We start from the raw sequence: 19,425 nt of genomic DNA, 5'->3' as shown, positions 1-19,425 counted from the left end.
GCCAAGGGCACTGCCCATTTAACATTGGTTTTGGTAAAGAAAACCCATAGACCCACACTAAATGTATGAGCCCCACAGTACAAATTGAATTTGCCATTGTAATTTTTGGCATTGCTGTCAATGGTTTATTTCATATAACCTATATTTTATTTCTTTAAAAACAAAAGGTAAAACATAAAAGTCAAAATACTTTATTAATTGGCTTTCTAATATATGTATTTTTAATTTATTTAAATTTAGGCCCCTTTTATAATTTTTTTTCACATAACCTGTGAACATTGAAAACAGAGTTATATGGCAAAAATAAATTATTGTATATTTTAGTTATTTATTTTTAAATATATTTTATTAATTTTTTACAGAGAGGAAGGGAGAGAGATAGAGAGTTAGAAACATTGATGAGAGAGAAACATCAATCAGCTGCCTCTTGCACACTCCCTACTGGGGATGTGCCCAGAACCAAGGCATATGCCCTTGACTGGAATTGAACCTGGGACGCTGAGGCCGACACTCTATCCACTGAGCCAAACTGGTCAGGGCTATTGTATATTTTAGATAAAATATATGAAAACAAACTCTTTACAATTATTCAATAAATTTTTATTATGAAATTATAGCATGCAAAGAAAATATATTTCTAATACTTTGTAAGGATGTACAATTAAATGTCTTTCTCCAGGACACATACCCAGTCTCCCTCTTCTAGTCTAGTTTTGGACTATTTCCAATTTTAATGCTTGTCTTGATTGTCTGTAGTACTAGTAACAGTAAGCTTATGCAACGGTTTCTTGATTGACCAATTGTAAGCGTTATCTGACTCAATTTATTAAAGATTAACTTCCATTAATCTTCCTCTTTCACCCATGTTCCATGTTTTATAATAAATATTATGCCAATTGATTACATATTTTCCTTTTAATTACATTTATTGGGGTGACACTGGTTTACTAAATTATACAGGTTTCAGGTTCATAATTTCACAACACATCACCTGTGCACTGTATTATGTGTTCACGACCCCAAGTCAAGTATCCTTCCATCCCCATTTATCCCCCTATACACCCCTCTTCAGCTCCCCACAACCCAGGCTGTCAGCCTGCTCTCTCTCTATAAGTCTGTATTTTACTTGTTAGTTCATTTTGTTCTGTAGATTCCACATATGAGTGAAATCACCTGGTATTTATCTTTCTCTGACTGGCTTATTTCACTTAGCATAGTAGAGTAAAAACATATGTTACACTTGAGACCATAAAAACCCTAGGAGAAAACATAGGCAGTAAAATCATGAACATTTCTCCTAGCAATATTTTTTTTCCAGATATATTTCCTCAGGCAAGGAAAGCAAAAGAAAAATAAACAAATGCCAACTATATCGAACTAAAATTTTCTGCACAGCAAAGGCAGCAAAGGAAACCATCAATAAAATGAAAACTCAACTAATCCTTAATTGGTCATTGTTAAACATAAAATAAAGGATAATGTAGATTAACTATGTTTCTGGCAGGAGTTATTGCTCTGCTGTTATTGCCTGTTGCTTAAAAGAGAGGAATATTGGCTGTGTGTGTGTGTGTGTGTGTGTGTGTGTGTGTGTGATATTTTAAGGCATTACTGGGACATTTTCAGAGAGTAAGTCTGGAGCAGGCATACAGGTAAAAATCCAGACACATTCACATACCAATACTAGGCCTGTGTGACGAATGTGAATAAATCTTCAACGTATCACTCAATCTGCACCTGGCATTGAAGCAACCAGCACTTCCTGATGCACAGGAATGGGGGCGGCCTGAATATGCACATGTCTTTCAGGTTGATTCGCCATCAGTCATTGTGATTTTTGCCCTTCCTCCTACACCTTCCCTTATTTAGCTCCTGACACTAGGTAGATGCGCTGTTCAAAATCTTTCCTAGCTCCACTGCAGCTTCTTCTGTTGAATATACTGAGTAGCAGCTTCTTTTATTCGAATATATCCATCAAGGCTCTCCCATCAGTCTTCTCTCTTCCAGAAATTCATTCTAATCTTCTGACTGCTGATGTTTCCCCGCTGCCATTCTCAGAAGCTCCAAAGATTTATTCGCTTTCATATTTCTTCTTTGAACACCCCATGAATTTTTGAGATACAGGAACTACAATAAAACTTTGACACAAATATCTAGAAGCAGAGGTCCTGTGAGAATTTTAAATGTTATTTCATAAAATAAAGCAATTTGCTTATTTAAAATCAATACCAAATGAATATTTCCATATACATGTATTCATGTATATGACTATATAAAAGGAATTAAGTTTTCTTTTCTACAGTATTTACACAAATCTCCAAAAATAAACTAAATGAGCAAAAAAATATTTTAAGGAAAAGTGTTTTTCTAGATTTGAAAACAAAAAAAAACTTTAAATAATATTTTATTTCAAAAAACAAATTAAAATAAACTCAATAGATTGAAAAAACATAGTTTGAATCCATATAGTTGAAAAAGAGTTAATAACTTTACCATGTATACCACCTTTTAAAAAAAATCTCTTTTTTTTGCCCTGGCCAGATAGCTCATTTGGTTGGAGCGTTGTCCTGTACACCAAAAGGTTGTGGGTTAGACTGTGTAAGTTGACATTATAATAATTGCATATCCCATCAGTTTAATTAATTCAACATCACAAATATAGATAGTGAAACTTACATACTTAGTGTAGTATTTACTGTGTATATACTGTGGAATGTCACAACAACTTTGTGTTTTATATGTATGTGTGTTTGTGGTGGGGAATTATATTCTGGACCCTGTGGTTTGTATGGTGCAAGGTGACATTTCAATTTACTGTAAGTAGGTTTGTGGGTGGCCATTTTTTGGCACATATATAGTATTAAAGTCCTACATGTAATTTATGGTTTCAAGATTTATGTGATACCTATAGTAGGTTTTATACATTGCATAGAATAACATTGTGTAAAATTCATAATGAAATCAATAAGCAACTAACCTATATTACACCACTATTTTATTTAACTTTATCTTTAATAATGTCAGCAATAAATTTTATTAAAAAATAATTGCATAAAATTTTAAATATATGTTTTTCTATTTTTATTTTAGAATAATTTAGTGGGAAAGTTATTTTTAATACAGTTACTACTAATTTATTTTCTTCTACCTTGAAGTATGTAAGTATCTCAAAATTTACTGTTGAATTATGATACTGTACTTGTCACTGCATAGAAGATAAAGATAGAAGTATAAAAGCATAAAGTAACACATTTCTAAAAAAGAAAAATAATGCTTAATATTAAGGAATATAAGAGAACATAACTAATGATGATTTGTATATATCCAAAGGAAATTATCTAGAAATAAACATTTGCCTTAATCACATAATGCTATCCAAACTTATTAGGGAATATTCAAGAAAATGCAGTTTTAATTTTAATATGCACATGAGATCAATTAATGTATCACATATGCAAATATGAAGGCAATGACCCTTACAGCAAATGCTTGTTATTTCTGGAGTTGGCATATAGCTCTAAGACCAGACATACTGATTTCAATAAATTAGCTAATAATTCCATGTAATGAACTCTGATTTGTGTTAATTCAGGCATTAATTAGCAATTTCACGTTAATTTTTAAAAATCAGTTTTTAAGTTAATATTACAATTTTGTTTTGTATTTAAGGTTTTAAAAATGGTAAGAATAGAACACTTGACTCAGATCTTTTAATAAGACAAAAACAGTTTTATAAAGTAGGAATGCATAATGTGACTCACAAAGTTTAAATACAAATATTTTTTAATAATACAACATTTTAAAAGGAATGTTTCAATTGAACAATAAGCATGCCAAAGGGTTAAAAAGGGTTATTGTGCTCATACTTAAAAATGGAGGCCCAATGCATGAAATTTGTACAAGGGGCTCTGCCCTTGCAGCCGCGGCGGCTTGCCTCGGCCCTGGCAGCTACGGCTTCATCCAGAAGATCCTCCAGAAGGACGCCTGGCTGTCCTGTCTAATTAGCATATTACGCTTTTATTATTATAGATACCTAGTGCTGAATTCCTCTTTAAGCCTTCCTACCCCTAATACTTTATCTGATACTAGAGGCCCAATGCACCAAATTTGTGGAAGGGGCTTGGCCCTTGCAGCCCCGGCTTTGTCCAGAAGGTCATCCGGAAGGACTTCTGGAAGGTCGTTTGGCTGTCTGGTCTTTTTAGCATATGACACTTTTATTATTATAGGTAAAACATTACAAGGTTTGTCTGAATATTACTGGTGGTGGTGGAGGTCATAGTAATGGCAGTAGTATTTACAGATATATACAGATATACAGGTATATATATATATATTCCACATACTGGATTAGTTATATTTTTTATGAGACTTTTAGAAGTAAAACATTCTAAAAGAGAGCATTTTCTTTTCTAACCCATACCAAATAAAATCAAGTACTTTTCCTTGTGTGGTCTACAAAGATGAATTAATTCAGCCTACATAAAAGCTAATAAATGCAAATATTTTTTATTTGATTCTTGTAAGAGTCTACAAAAGTACAGTAAAAAGTTATTTATAATATTATGTACATTATTTTAACATTAATGTACTTTAATGTACATAACATCTCATTCAACTTTCTATACCTGAGTTTCCTTATGTAGCAGTAGGATAATGGTAATTAACTCATACACTTTTATGGGAATTTAATGAGTTAAATTGGTAAGGATTAAAGAAATGTTGGTCACCCAGCCAGTGGTGCTCAGTGGTTGAGTGTCAACCTATGAACCAGGAGGTCACAGTTTGATTCCCAGTCAGGGTACATGACTGGGTTGTGGGCTCGATCCCCAGTGTGGAGCATGCAGGAGGCAGCTGATCAATGATTCTCTCTCCTCATTGATGCTTCTGTCCTCTCTCCCTCTCCCTTCCTCTTTGAAATCAATAAAAATGTATTTTAAAAAGCTTTGGGAAAGAAGTGTGGTTCAATGGATAGTGTCACCTGATCAAGCACAGGTGTCTCCTACTTAAATCTCTTCCTATCCGTTTTCCATATTACAGGCAGTGTTACAGCCAGTGTGAAGCATACATCTTATTTATATTATGACTCCTTTACTTAAATTCCTCAATGAATACATCCAAGGTAAAAGCCAGAATCCTTACCATGTAATACGAGGCCCTTCATATTCTGGCCCCTCCAATCTCTTACCTCATCTATCAATCTTTGTAAATCCTATCTGCCAGTCTATACATACTGAACGATTTGTACTACCCCAAGTCATGATATTGACTGCCTCTATGCCTATGTAAACTTCTTTCTCCTTGAAATGCTTGCCCTAACTCTGTTTTCCTGGAAAATTCCTAATGTATCTCCTACACTTAAATGAATATTTATTTAATCTCATTATTCCCCTAACCACTTGAATGCCTTGTACCTGAAGATATTACAGGGTATGGTGTTTGTTTGCATGTTTTTCTTTCTCCTGTGGATTACATCATGAAGATTGCATTAGTACCATATTTAATATCTCTCTTAATGCATAATGCTTACTTAATACAGTACCTAGCATATAGTAGACCTTCAATGAATATTTCTTGAATCTTATGTTAAAGATTATGCAGGAATTGCTCATTGTTCTGCAGTATGAGAAATTACGGTATGGTAGATTAATTTGGAATATTTTAAACAAATTCTGTATTTATGAGATACAATTTCTGTTTCTCAACAGCTGTATTTTAAGGTTAAATTCTGTGAAATGTTAAATTTAGCTGCTTTTAATTATAAGTACTGAAAATATTGCTTTATTTTCCCTTATTTTAATGTGTTTGTTGTTGTTGTTTTTCAGCAGCCTACTCCATGTCTCATTGTGTCTGGAAAACTTTCTCACTTCATGAAGAAAGCAGAAGGTAAGACAAATTTATTCAGTGCTAATCATGTGTTGAGCACTTTGATGTTTCACTTTCTCTTCTAAGAGAGTTAGAGGTGCCAGGAATATTAAGTTGTGACTTGTACATTTTCTTTCTGATCTAATCATACACAGGAGACCAAAAATACCGAGGGCCCATAATAAGTAATACTGAGCTGCAATATACTCAAGGGCATGGGATCTTGAAACCTTATTTTTCTTTTTTTGTGGTTGAGATTTTAGGGTGGCTCAATATCTGTGGTATACTACAATGGTTCCACTGTAGTCGAGGAAGGCAATTCTCTGTGCAAGAAACTCTAGCTTTTCTTAGAGGTGTGTGTTCTTGTTTTCATTATAGCTCATCAGACTTCTATATTCTTAATTAGCTGCTACTCATATTAATAATTTACTGAAGTACTAAGGTTTTGGTTCTTATCCGCTTTGACTACTGGGTTACACCAGGGGTCCTCAAACTACAGCCCGTGGGCCACTTGCGGCCTGCCAAAAACATTTATCCAGCCCGCCTGGTGTTTTTGCCCCTGCTGCCTGTTGCATAGCAGCTGACTCATCCCAGGCCACAGTGCGCATGTGTGGAATGTGCGCTGCACTCTCCAGCTCCCCTCCTTCTCTCTGTCTCTGGACTCCTCCTCTCAGTCTCCGGTGTGATCAGACAAGTCATGAGCTTGCCTGTTGCAGAGCCTGCTGCTGCCTGAGGACCGAGGTAATAACAAGTTAGGGTTTATTTTTTTTTTGAAGTTAGGAGAGCCTTTTTTTTTTTTTTGAAGTTTTGTTTTTTTACTTCAAAATAAGATATGTGCAGTGTGCATAGTAATTTACTCATAGTTTTTTTTTAAACTATAGTCCAGCCCTCCAACGGTCTGAGGGACAGTGAACTGGCCCCCTGTTTAAAAAGTTTGAGGACCCCTGGGCTAGACAAGGAGCCCATTGTAATAATTCAAATTTTAGATTACTCTCATTGCCCTTACTGTGGGTGGACCCCACTAGGGAAGGTAGCAGAAATGAGATAAGGGAGTCAGCATTGGTAAGAAGCATTGGAAACCAACAGGAACAAATCAGAGTGAAAGGGTTCTAAGTAGTGTATGGGAGGTTTTTGAAATAATTCCCTTAGCTTCAAACTAGCCCTTGAGACCAGGGACTATGTTTAACTCTCAGGAAAAATAGTTTATTTGATGTTGACCTGAGGATTCACTCATTCCGGTACCTCTACCTTTCACATGTTTTTCTCTCTGACAACTGCTGACCTATAGTCAGTGTTCAGCTTATAATTGCTCAGCTCATATTTGTTGAGTATTTGCCTTTCAATAAAAAAACTTTAACTGACCTTTAGTTAATCAACTGTGTAGAACATGCAGATGATTGCCCATTGCACACTGAAATCCTGGTTCAAAAGCCTGTGTGTTTTTACCATTTGAGTTGAATCTTTACCAAGTATCACTTGTGTTCATTTCTAAATTTATTTATTCCAGTTAACATTATCATTACAATGATAAACTTTAAGTATGCCCAATCAGATGAATATGAGAATGGCGGATGAAGTGTTGATGCTTGTATAAAAATGAACTTGAATGATTAGGATAGACTTGATGAAGTTGAGAGGGGAAATCTGCTGAATTATGTATAGGCGGAAATTGCAAAAGTTTGGGAGAAAATCAGAAAAAATCTGGAGATATTTTATATCACCTCACTTAGCAACTGTCTTAAATTCCATGTCGCTTTGAAGAAACTCAATTTGAAGTTCACACATTATATTATAGTTTATGCAAGGAAGACAGTGCAGAAATTTAAACATTTAAATTAAAGATTTTGATCCTACTTTAGGTGAATGGATGTGCATTTTATACTTTATATTAAAATAAAATGTTTAAGATAGTTATAGGTTTTTATAAACCCTCATGTTAAATCATTGACTAAATATCTAGACCAATATTTTTTAGTATGAAACATTTACCGTGGCCAAGTTAGTATTTTTAGCATCAAATAGAACTTTATTTATCATTATTGTTCACATTCCTCACACTCTAGCATTATTTCCACTTTGTCATTGTAACTTATAAGCATAGGAATCATTACCATCCACATTTTTTTTTCATTCAATTATAGGAGATAAGATTTTACTTATGAGTTTTAGTAGCTAGGAAAGTCATTACAGAGGAAGTGGGACTTGAGTTGAAATGAAGAGAAATGAGGCAGCGGGGTGAAGTGTGGGGAATGGAAACTAAGTCTGTTCAGGAGATTAAAGGCTAAGAAAACCAAGAGGCTATAATGAGCAAAGCAGCTTTAACCTATCTACTGCATGTAAGAAGTCTTACCGAGGAGTAATAAGTGATTCAGAGACATGTGGTGTCAGCTTTCAATGCCATGCCAAAGTATTTGTGATTTATTTATTTATGTGGTGTTATTAAGTGATGCTGAATAGCAGTAATACCAAAGATAGATAACGTAATTAAAGCAATATTTTATGTGAAATCAATTTATTAGATAGAAGGGGCAGGAAGATGAAATATGTGGTGACTATTAAGAAGATTGTTATAAACAAATCTTTGAATCACTTGGCTTCAACTCTCTAACTCTTAATAATTACTAATATAAATGAATATTAAACTTTCTTTAAAATTGGAGTGATTACTATCTTTTTACTGTTGTTATCCTATGTAGTCACTCTGAATTTTCTAGCCTTTTAATTGAAATTATTTTACTAGATTATATTATATATTTATTATTTTCATAAGACAAATACAATGATATATTTTGAATGGTTTGTTCTGACCCATCACTACAATAGTCTCTTGAATATTCTGACAGTTATAGATCAGCTGGCTTGATTCACTCAATTCCACAATATGAGTTGCTTGACCTTGATACATTTTTAAAGCTACTGCTATCTATGCCTCAATATCTATGACTTATAGATCTCCATGTAACCTCAGTTTTATTTCTTCTTAGCTGATTTCATAAATTCTTCTCTTCTAGTCACCTGTCTAATACTATCTCAATATACCATCTAATACAGAATGCCCATTAATAGCAATAGTAAACTCTAAACTGCAGTGAATTATATGACTAGGATTTTTATCTAGGCTTTTTTCCTCATAAAATATGTTTTCCTGTGTCCCTCCTGAACAGGTTTTGTCAAAAATGAACAGCATACAAATAATTTGATTTATAACATTTCTATCCACCTCACCAAAACTGAAATGCTGCACCTAAAACACCATTTGTCATCAGGGTGCTAAATGTCCAACCAGCCTGCTTGATTTTTTTTTTATGGGTGTAACTAGAACTAGAATTTATAAGCCCCAAAGAAAAACAAACCTACAAAAAAATTATGAGGGCTAATATTTTGCCCGAATGAATACATTTCCACTCTCCTTTTTAAAAGAAAGATAGAAAAGAAAATAAGAAAAGAATTTAAAGGTGCTTATAATCTCTAAACATCATTTGAGCAATAATGTCAACTTTTCAGGAAAGACTTAACAGAGTGGACCATACATATCACCATTTGACAAAAGAGCTTCATGCTTTTTCTCTTCCTTGTCTATCCTTCATGAATTTATGTACGTGCACCCTCTCATACCTAACTGATTTCTGTAAAGAGCTTGCTATGGCTCTTCTACTGTACTTGGTGGTTTTGGGGGTGGAAGAATGTATAGTAGAAGTATGAATAGCATCACTCTGTGCTGTAATTGGATAAGAGAATAGGTTGTTCATACAATAGTCAACGGGTAAAAACCAATTTTCCCATTTAAAAATTATTGAGCACTTACTCTTGACTGTTTATTTAGCCTACTGTGCCCTGCGGTTAAATCTGGATCCAAGACATCTGCACGCTTGGCTTTTCTCTTATTGTCTCAGATTTCTTTGCTGGTAACTCCTCTTTTCCTTGAACTCTTAATTATGAAGTGTCAAAGTACTCAGGCTTTGGTTTTCTGTTCCTATCAAGCTATATTCTCTCTCTTGGTGAGCTCACCAGTGTCATGGTAGAGAACTATTTACATCCTAATAATGACTGCTGGACTTATATCTACAACCCTAGACCACTTTTCTAAATTTTAGACTCACATATCCAACTACCTACTCAATATCTTTATTTGGAATCTATGAAACCATGAATCAGTAAAGTCCAAAATGAGACTTTTCAAAACTTCCTGTACCTCTTTCTCATTTGAGTTGAGGACAACTGTATTTTTTAGTTTCTTAGTCCAAAATGCTTAGAAAATTCTTTGACTCTTCTCTTTTTCTTACATATTTGCTTCTAATCTGTTAGACAAACCAGTTGGTTTTTCTTTTCAAAATACATTCTGAGTCAGACTACATTGTTATGGTGTGCTGGTCGAAGGTTCCTTTGTGTTTGCTTGTTTGGCTGATTGTTTTGCTTGTTTTTTTTTCTTTTGGTGGTTAAAGAGAAAAATTTGGGAAATATCTTCTCTGTTAATAAATTAACTACCAAAATTACAACAAAATTAAATAATTCTGTGCTTTGGTATCATAATATGAGAACATTAGGATGATGATCACAAATGTAGTATAAGAAATATATGGAAAATTTGGACCAAAGGACAAAACACACATTAAATTCACATTATTAGTACTTGGTTTAGCAAATTATCTATAGCAAAAAGACATTACAAGTATCACATAAAAATGAGGAAGAATATCCTTAGAAATATTTAAGATGCAGGGGTGAATATTTATGGCCCTTGTCTACAAACTCTAACTCTATTAGCTCTAATTAAGTGATACAATAAGTAAAAAATAAAATATATATAATTTAAAACATCTCTTTTGAAGAAGACAATGAAAGTTCATCTAAGTTACCTATAATGAAATAAAATAATTATTCTGTAAAGTCTAGATGCTTAGCTAGCACTGTGGAGGCAATTGATTGACTAATTTATTCATTTATTCTATTAAAACTTACGGTGCATTTCCATACTCTACCACAGAACCATGTGCACACTTACTTTTCTAAAGATAGCCTCTAGAAGATTATGGCCTACTTAAATAGGAAAAAGTTTATTTTGTGCTATTGTTTACCATTTGAGCCTTACCATTTAGCACAGTATTTGATGTATTCTAAGTAACACTGATAAATGTTTTAGAATAAGTATTGACTAATAATGTGCATCTTCATATGGGACAATATATAAATGTTTGAGATAAAAGAATAAGTACCTTCATTTATCTTGTAGTTACCCTGTTCTTCCCTCCACCCCACATCCAATTCAGCACAGCCTGTCCCATTAAGATCCAAATTTGACTGCTTCTTGCTATTACCTGAGTTCATGGTATTGTCATCTTTAAGAAGATTATCATAATGGTCTCTTCACTGTTTTCCTGCTTCCACTCTGACATATACCTCAAAAGTCTATAAGTCTATTCTCCATACAGCAATCAGTACAATTATTTTAAATCAAAGTTTAATTCTATAATTAGAATGGGTCATGACTAGGTCTAGAATTCATGACTCCTGTCTTCTTCATCTTTCCATGAAACCAATTAGCTTCAATTAAAATTTGAGCTCATTTATCAACTATGATCAATCACATTTATCACTTAATTATATATTTTCATGAAAGAACCTTATTTCCCTCCATATTATTAAATTCAAATGAAATAATGAGTATTAGAATGCTATATTGACTACTCTAAAAAGTGATGCATAGACCAATCTCAAGGTCTCATCTTTCCAGTACTTTCTGTGCAAATCAAAAGATCTCCTAAGCCAATTAAACAGCTCAGCAAATAAAAATGTCCACTATGCCAAAATTTCTATTGTGTCATTTTTACCTTATTAGATTTATATCATATTTATTCTTTTTTATTTTTCAGGCTATTACCTGTTTAATAACTTAGAATGGCACCATTGTTCATCAAGTAGCTTAACCTTGAATCATTCATCTGGAATTAATGTTTATCTTAATCAATCTCATTTTATCCAGTTCTCATTGACCCAAGTTTTAGACCTCAATATCAAGACTCACAAATATTCTACTCATTATCACATTCTTTATCTATACACCAATATACTTGAGGAAATGCTTTAAATAAGTATCTATTTGAAGTGACTGTGCTTGAAATTTTTAGCACCATGTTAGCAAGAGTTTCCTTGGCTTCCTAAAGAAATCTAAAAATACTAAGCTTAGATGCATTTATATCTCCAAAAATATCATACCAATACTAAGATGTCTGAATAGTGCTAGTATTTAGGAGACTCTATTAGAGAGAATAAATTATTTGTTTTTATTTAATAGGTAAAATGGCATTTATGATGCTATTTTATATTAATTTAACAAACATTTACTTATGTCCTATTATATTGCCAGGTACTAGGGGTATCATAGTAAACATATTGGACAAAATTCTTATGATCTCAGAACTTAAGTTTTAATTGATAGTAAGGAAGAATAAATAAGTAAAATGTAAGATAGTAGGCAACAAGTGTTTTGGAGAACACTAGAGAAGGAAAACTGTGATCTGAGTTTTTGGGGAAGTGTCCAGGGGTATCTCACTGGAAGATAACAGTCAGTTAAGGCTTAGGGAGGAAAGTGAGTGAGCCATGGAAGTATCCTTAGAAAAGCATTGCAATCAAAAGAAAGCACCAATGCAAAGACTAAAAATAATACTAGGAATTTATATTTCATCAGTCATAAATTTGACTCTGCCCAGCTTCCTGACATAATTACAATTATTGATCTCAGAAGTATTTTTCAGCCATTTTATATGATATATGATAATTATTATGGGCTGAATTGTGTTCCAAAACCCAGTGTTGAAGTATGGACCCTCACTACCTCAGAATTTGACTATGTAGATGTTGGGTTTTTAATGAAGCAAAGGTAAACGGAGGTCATGAAGGTGAACCCTACTAAAATATGACCAGTGTCCTGATAAAAAGAAGAGAGTGGGGCACAGATTCAGAGGGATGACCATGCAAAGACAGAGGGAAAAGACGACCATCTACAAGCCAAGGAGAGAGACCTTAAAAGAAACAAGCCTGCGGACACCTTCATGCCTGACTTCTAGTGTCTATAAGTGTGAGAAAAATGTCTGTTGTTGAAGCCACCCAGCTGTGGTACTTTGTTGTGGCAACCCTGAAAATTTGATATATTAATCTTTTAACTATTCTAAGATATAAAATAAACTATTTTTATAACCAAAGATGTATTTTTACAGGATACTGTTATACGACACCGAGTAAGTTGTTATGCATTTCTGAAGATTTGTTAGTACTCTTGCTTTCATATGGGGAGTCCAAATGTCCCACCCATAGGAAGTCCAAATAATCGCAGTTATCTTTTATTATATTGTCTGCTGTGAGTAAGTCTGTATTGATAAGAATAAGAGCTATTTGCAAATTTTATCAGAGCGACCTCTGTAATACAAAGCACAAGTGTGGAAATAATGATCCTACAATATTGGATTATATTACAAAATCAAGCCAGTTAGAAATCAAGGTATTGAGAAAATATTTTAGCCAAATATTATAAGAGAGTCTCAATACTTTTAAAATCCTTGCTTATAAAGGCGTGCTTGGCAGGTACACTGCACTGACAACAATGCTCACATCTTCAAGAGGACATGACAGCTAGCAGGGTATTGGACAGCCTGAAATTTATTAACGGTACTTTTTCATTAACCATATAACTTATGGAGTAAACCATGCACAAATACGCTGCCTATTCTTCAGCCTTCTTTGATTAACTTCATAAGAGCAACGATTTATGAGGGGAAGCTGTTTCTTCATTGGCCTCTTGTGATTCTCCTTTCAGAAGATGAAAAATGGCATGATCTGATTCCAGGAGGGGTGACGGCACAGTATTCCAATCAAAACCATGATAGCAGCACGTTTGCAGATTGCTGCTGCTTGTTCCTCCAGGAGGCTTACACTGAGCAGAAATAGACCTAGTCTTGCTTTCACTTATCCTCGTCATTAACATGTTCAGCAGAAAGAAAATTCCAACAAAATCTCTGCTAATTGCAATTTGCACCAAGAGTTTTCAAGGAGCTAGAAATGAACGTCATTGAATTCAGCATTGCATCTTCACCTGCAATGGTTCTCCAAGGTAAAATAACCTAGAAGAAAATCAGCAGCAGAAAGTTTTGAGTGAATTTTTAAAGCTCTTCTTTGGTACCCTTCCATTTTATTGCTAATGTGCTTAAAAATTAGCAGAATTTTGCTCATTTTTGCAGAATTTGCTCAAAAGTGTTTCTCTAAATTCGGATTAATAATACTTTTATTACAGAGATGAAGAAATTGATGCACAGAGGAGCTAAATAATCTGTCCAATGTCACAGAGCTAAAGAGTTGAGGGAGGATATAAATTCAGACAATTTTAATTCAAAGCTTGCTTGCTTAACCCCTAAAATATCCTACTTAAACAGCTTCTATGGAGTAGAAGCTTGATAGGTTTAAGTATCTCTGATTTCTTTGAAAATGAAAGGCATAACTGATGCATTTCTTATTGTGGTTCTAAAGAATTAGTTACATGTCAGTAAGGTTTGAAAGGATGACTTTGTGTTCTGATATATGTACTGGATGTTTTCTACCCCCAAAATCCCTCTGTCCCGCACACTCACCTGAATCTTGTCAATTCCTGTGCCATGTCCCAGAAATTGATCTATATGGATTACATTAATGGATTCTCTCCCTCAAGCTCCCAGTGGGCTTAGCCTTTGGGGATTTCAGGCAATATATTGGAAGAGGAGAATGAGGTTGTAATTGTTATTATTTTCTCTCTATCCTTGTAGTTCAGCCAGGATCCACTTGAATTCTTTGACTAAAGATTTTAACTACTTGATACGGTCTTTTCATTGAGACTTCTCAGCCTCCTCAGGTCATTGAGTAGGAATGGTGCCCTACTCTCACTGGCTGTGGGGAATTGTACTGTCCCTTGTAGTCTTCCTATACTCTGCCCACTGTATTGTCTGTTATTTCTTTACAAAGCTCTTCTTCAATTATCATAAATCATATATGCCCACTGTTTCTTTGTGAGCTTGATTAATACAATTTTTAAAAATCATATGGTCTGATATTGAATGTCAAGCTTCTAATTTTTTCATAACCACTCAGCATTAAGCATGTTTGCTTATAGTTTCCAAATATTTCCTGAATCTTCCTCAAATCCCTCCCTGTTGTCTCCCTTTGACTTACTAAATATCAGGTGAAGGTACAAATGTATCTGATAACAAAAAGATGATCTAGGGGATAAACAAAACCAAACCCGATAATGGATTACAATTGGGGATCCTTTCCCGTATGTGAAAAAATATATTCCAACTGACTAAAATTAGTTAGTGATGATTAATTAAATAGGCCCGTTTTCTCTTGTTTACTATATGTAGTTTCTTAACATTCATTGTGTTGGAACAAGATAAGATAGCAGGTAGAGATTATTTCTTTGCTAAAAAGTTAGAATTCTCTGAAAACACTAAAACATTGACCCACTGTGAATTATAATCATCATCATGTTCAAGGAATAGTGATTGAGGCTCAGAATATGTGCATAATAAAATAATTCACAGGTTGTAACCCATAAGCTCCATTTTCCTAACAAATCAAGCTGTTGTAAGTATGCCCTGCTCTAGTCTCAACCATATTCCCACTTTAGAATTTCTGAACTCTCAATCAATGCTATTTCTATTTAGATAGTTCTAGAATATTATTGTTACTATCTTCATTATTATAGCATGAATGCTGCCTCTTCATTTTAAACTCTCTAGTATCATTGTTATGGAGACTTTTCATGAGCAGGGACTGAAACTGACTAGATTAATTTAATTGGAAATAGTTGGGCCAACATCATGAAATCCCCCCCCCGCCCTTGTGCTTGCTACTTAACTTCAACTTGTTCAATGGCCATGATGGAATTTCCCAGCAGTGCTAAGAATCTTGCAAATGTGGGTCTGGTCTTGTTTTCAAAGAGGATGGTGAGGATGAGTGGGTAGTAAGATACTAGCCATCACCACCACTACAGAAAAACCCCAAATTTATATATTCTATTGATTGGGTTTAATTATATCTCTTCCATACTTAGATAATAAAAATTAATAGGACCACCCTGGTTGGTGTGACCCAGTTGGTTGGGCATCAGCCCATGCACTGAAAGGTCACTAGTTTGACTCCAGGTCAGGGCACATGACCAGGTTGTGGGTTCAGTACCAAGTCAGAGTGCATATGGGAGGCAACTGAACCATGTTTCTTTTTCTTCTCTCTCTCTCTCTCTCTCTCTCTCTCTCTCTCTCTCTCTTCTTTCTTAAATAATAATAAAGAAACATATTAAAATCCAATAAGACCTTCAATTCAGGTTTGTTTATCAAAATGGAATAAATTTCTTATCTCAAATTGCTTAAAATTTATCTCACTCATATGTGTCCATTTATTTAGAACAATAGAGAACTTCACACATCCTGGTGGACAGGGAGAGAGTTAACAGACACCACCTTATCTGAAAATACTGCTGAATAGAAAAGCTTAGCACTTTCAGGCACTAATCACAGAATAATCTACTGCTTTTATAATAGAAACCAGTTTGACTCTTGAACTTGCATCATTTTCTCCAACGGTGATAGAATTGGGGCCTTGGCCTCAACCCCAAGAAAACACAATTTTATATTATTTCCTCTAGCTCCAACAAAAGTGATCTTCTCCAAGCTGTAATTTTTTTATTTTTATAATTGCAGCATTTTATGACTCGCTTACATTGCTTCACCTTTGCACTATTCCCCTTTGAGAATAATAATGGGAGAGGGGGGAGCTTAAAGTAATCTTTTATTTTTTTTCTCTTCTTTTTCTCTATTAATAAATGAATTGATTTGAAAGAAAGTAAGAATTTCTTAGACAACTATAATTGGTGCAGTCCTTTCAGAGTAGTTTGTTCGCTATTGATTAAATTGGAATGCTACATGTGAACATAGTTGTAATCTGACTTCAAATAACAGTTCTGATTTCCTTTTGGTAGACTATAAGTGACTTAGGGCAGTAGTTTACTTGAAAATAAAAGCTAAGTATTTGCCAATTTTTTTGTATGTCTGCATAGAGCCGTGGTCGGCAAACTGTGGCTCATGAGCCACATGCGGCTCTTTGGCCCCTTGTGTGTGGCTCTTCCTAAGCCTTAGGAGTGCCCTAATTAAGTTAATAACAGTGTACCTACCTATATAGTTTCAGTTTAAAACATTTGGCTCTCAAAAGAAATTTCAATCGTTGTACTGTTGATATTTGGCTCTGTTGACTAATGACTTTGCTGACCACTGGCATAGAGCAATCAACAAAACAATAGTTTTCTATATAAGAGTATCAAAGTAATGGTACCTGCTTGAAGCAATGTGATATCTACTATTTTGGTGACACTTGATGTGTTCCATGCAATCAGTTTCTTCCTAGAAGACTGACAGGTGCTTGACTACCAGTGGTTGTGACAGCCAAATGACAGTGATCACTGAATAATTTATATTTGTTGTGTTTCCTTTCTTTTTTCTAACTACTCATTCTAAATACATGTCTGTGTAACACTTTTCTCAAAAACTTTATTAGCTACCAAATCAAAGAACAACCAAAAACCACCTTAGCTGTGATTTAATTTAACGTTGCCATTTTGTCTAAATAGTGATAATATAGGGGTGGGAAAAAGTAGGTTTACAGTCTTTTGTAAGACTGTAAAATAATACAATAATAATAATGCAAGAATAAAATCTGTGTTTCTTTTACAACTATAAAACTACTTTTTCCAACTTTGTATATATTTAAGAACAAAAGAAAAGAGAATGGTATTTGCTTTGAACTATAAACTCTTGAATTAACTAGAGTAAAATTAATGTGTTGTAATTTGAATTAATTTAACCAACATAAAGAGGAGAAGAATAATAAGATAAAGGGTTAGAATGTCTGACTATGAAGGTCCATCTTTTAAATTCTAACTCCCCATACCATGAGAAGCATGCAGGACTCTCAGAGCTTAGTCAATAGGGCTATTTTGTCTTATTGAGGGATTACAAAATGATTACTTTGATCTGTTTAATATGAAAAAAGAAAGTCACTGGACTGGGAATAAGAGGTCTGGCTTTTCTATTACATGGTTATATAATCTTGAGAAATCATTTCACCTCTGTGAATCTTATTTTCTTCATCCAACAGTATCAAATGATGATTAAATTACTTGTTCTGGGACGGATTTTTTAAGGTGGAATTTGCAGTCTACCATGTATATGTGCTGTTGGGGAAGTTTCCTGATGTCTCTGGAACTGTTTCCTCACTTTCACGATGCAGATTGTACCAGCTTATAGGGTTGTTGTGAAGACTGAGTATGTGCATTTAGAATAGTGCTTAGTCCATTGTACCTTTTTAATAAATGTAGTTGGATTTAACAGTCTGTGGTGCTGTCATGAATTAAGTATTTAAACTTCATTTTCATTGATATGTTGCATTTATTCAAGATGTGAGTATAAAATGAGAACAATGGCTTCTTAGATTTAGCCAACTTGTTCATTCGAGATTGTATATTTGATGAATGCTTTGCCAAAGTGTAAGGAAGAAAATGTGTCATTTATGGTATATAACACATTTGGCTCAACTAAGATGAAGACAGGTGGGCATGTGAATTGTCAGCACTCCTCCTCCCTCCTGACTCACCCTTTTGCAAGATTGGCCCAGCAGCAGAAACTTGGTAAGGAGTTCAAAAAGGAGGCTCTTGTACCCAAGAGAAGGTTATTTATGGTGTTATTGATAGGGGATCTGTTTTCTCTCAGCTTTTGGGAATTAGCTTTGAATTCTCCAAAAGGATTTTACATAAAAGCTGTTTTGAAGATGATGTTTGAAAGATCTGGGATACGTGTGGCAGGTGGCAATGTGTAAGCCACAGTTGGAGTGGATAACATAGCCCTCATCACAATAAGATATTCTGTAAGGCTCCAGAAACATAGCAGGGGCTTTATTTTCCCCCAATAAAAGTAATTGTGGTGAAATATACATAACAAAATTAATCATCTTAACCATTTTAAACTGTACAAAGCATACAGTTTATAGTGGTATTTATATTTTTCTACAAACAATCTCCGGAATTATTTCATCTTGAAAAACTGCAATCTATACCAATTAAACAACTCTCCAATTCACCTCTCCTTTCAGCCTCTTGCAGACACCATTCTATTTGATGTTCCTATGAATTTGTCTATAGGAGGTACCTCCTGTAAGTGGAATCATACAGTACTTGTCTTTTTATGGCTGATTTATTTCACCTGGCTTAATATCCTCAAAGGTCATCCATGTTGCAGCATATGTCAGAAATGCCTTATTTTCTAAGGCTGAATAATATTTCATTGTATTTATAGGTCACGGGTTGCTTCCATCTTTTGGATATCATGTATAATGTTTATATAAACATGGGTGTACAAATATCTCTTTGAGACGCTGCCTTATTTTTTTAGTATAAAACTAGAAGTGAATTTGCTAAATCATATAGTAATTCCATACATAATTATTTTTGTGGAACCTGCATATTGTTTTACATAGTAGCTGTACCATTTTACATTC

This window comes from Myotis davidii, unplaced genomic scaffold, assembly GCF_000327345.1.
Source record: "Myotis davidii unplaced genomic scaffold, ASM32734v1 scaffold704, whole genome shotgun sequence".
Taxonomy (NCBI): Eukaryota; Metazoa; Chordata; class Mammalia; order Chiroptera; family Vespertilionidae; genus Myotis; species Myotis davidii.
This window is presented reverse-complemented; position numbering follows the sequence as displayed.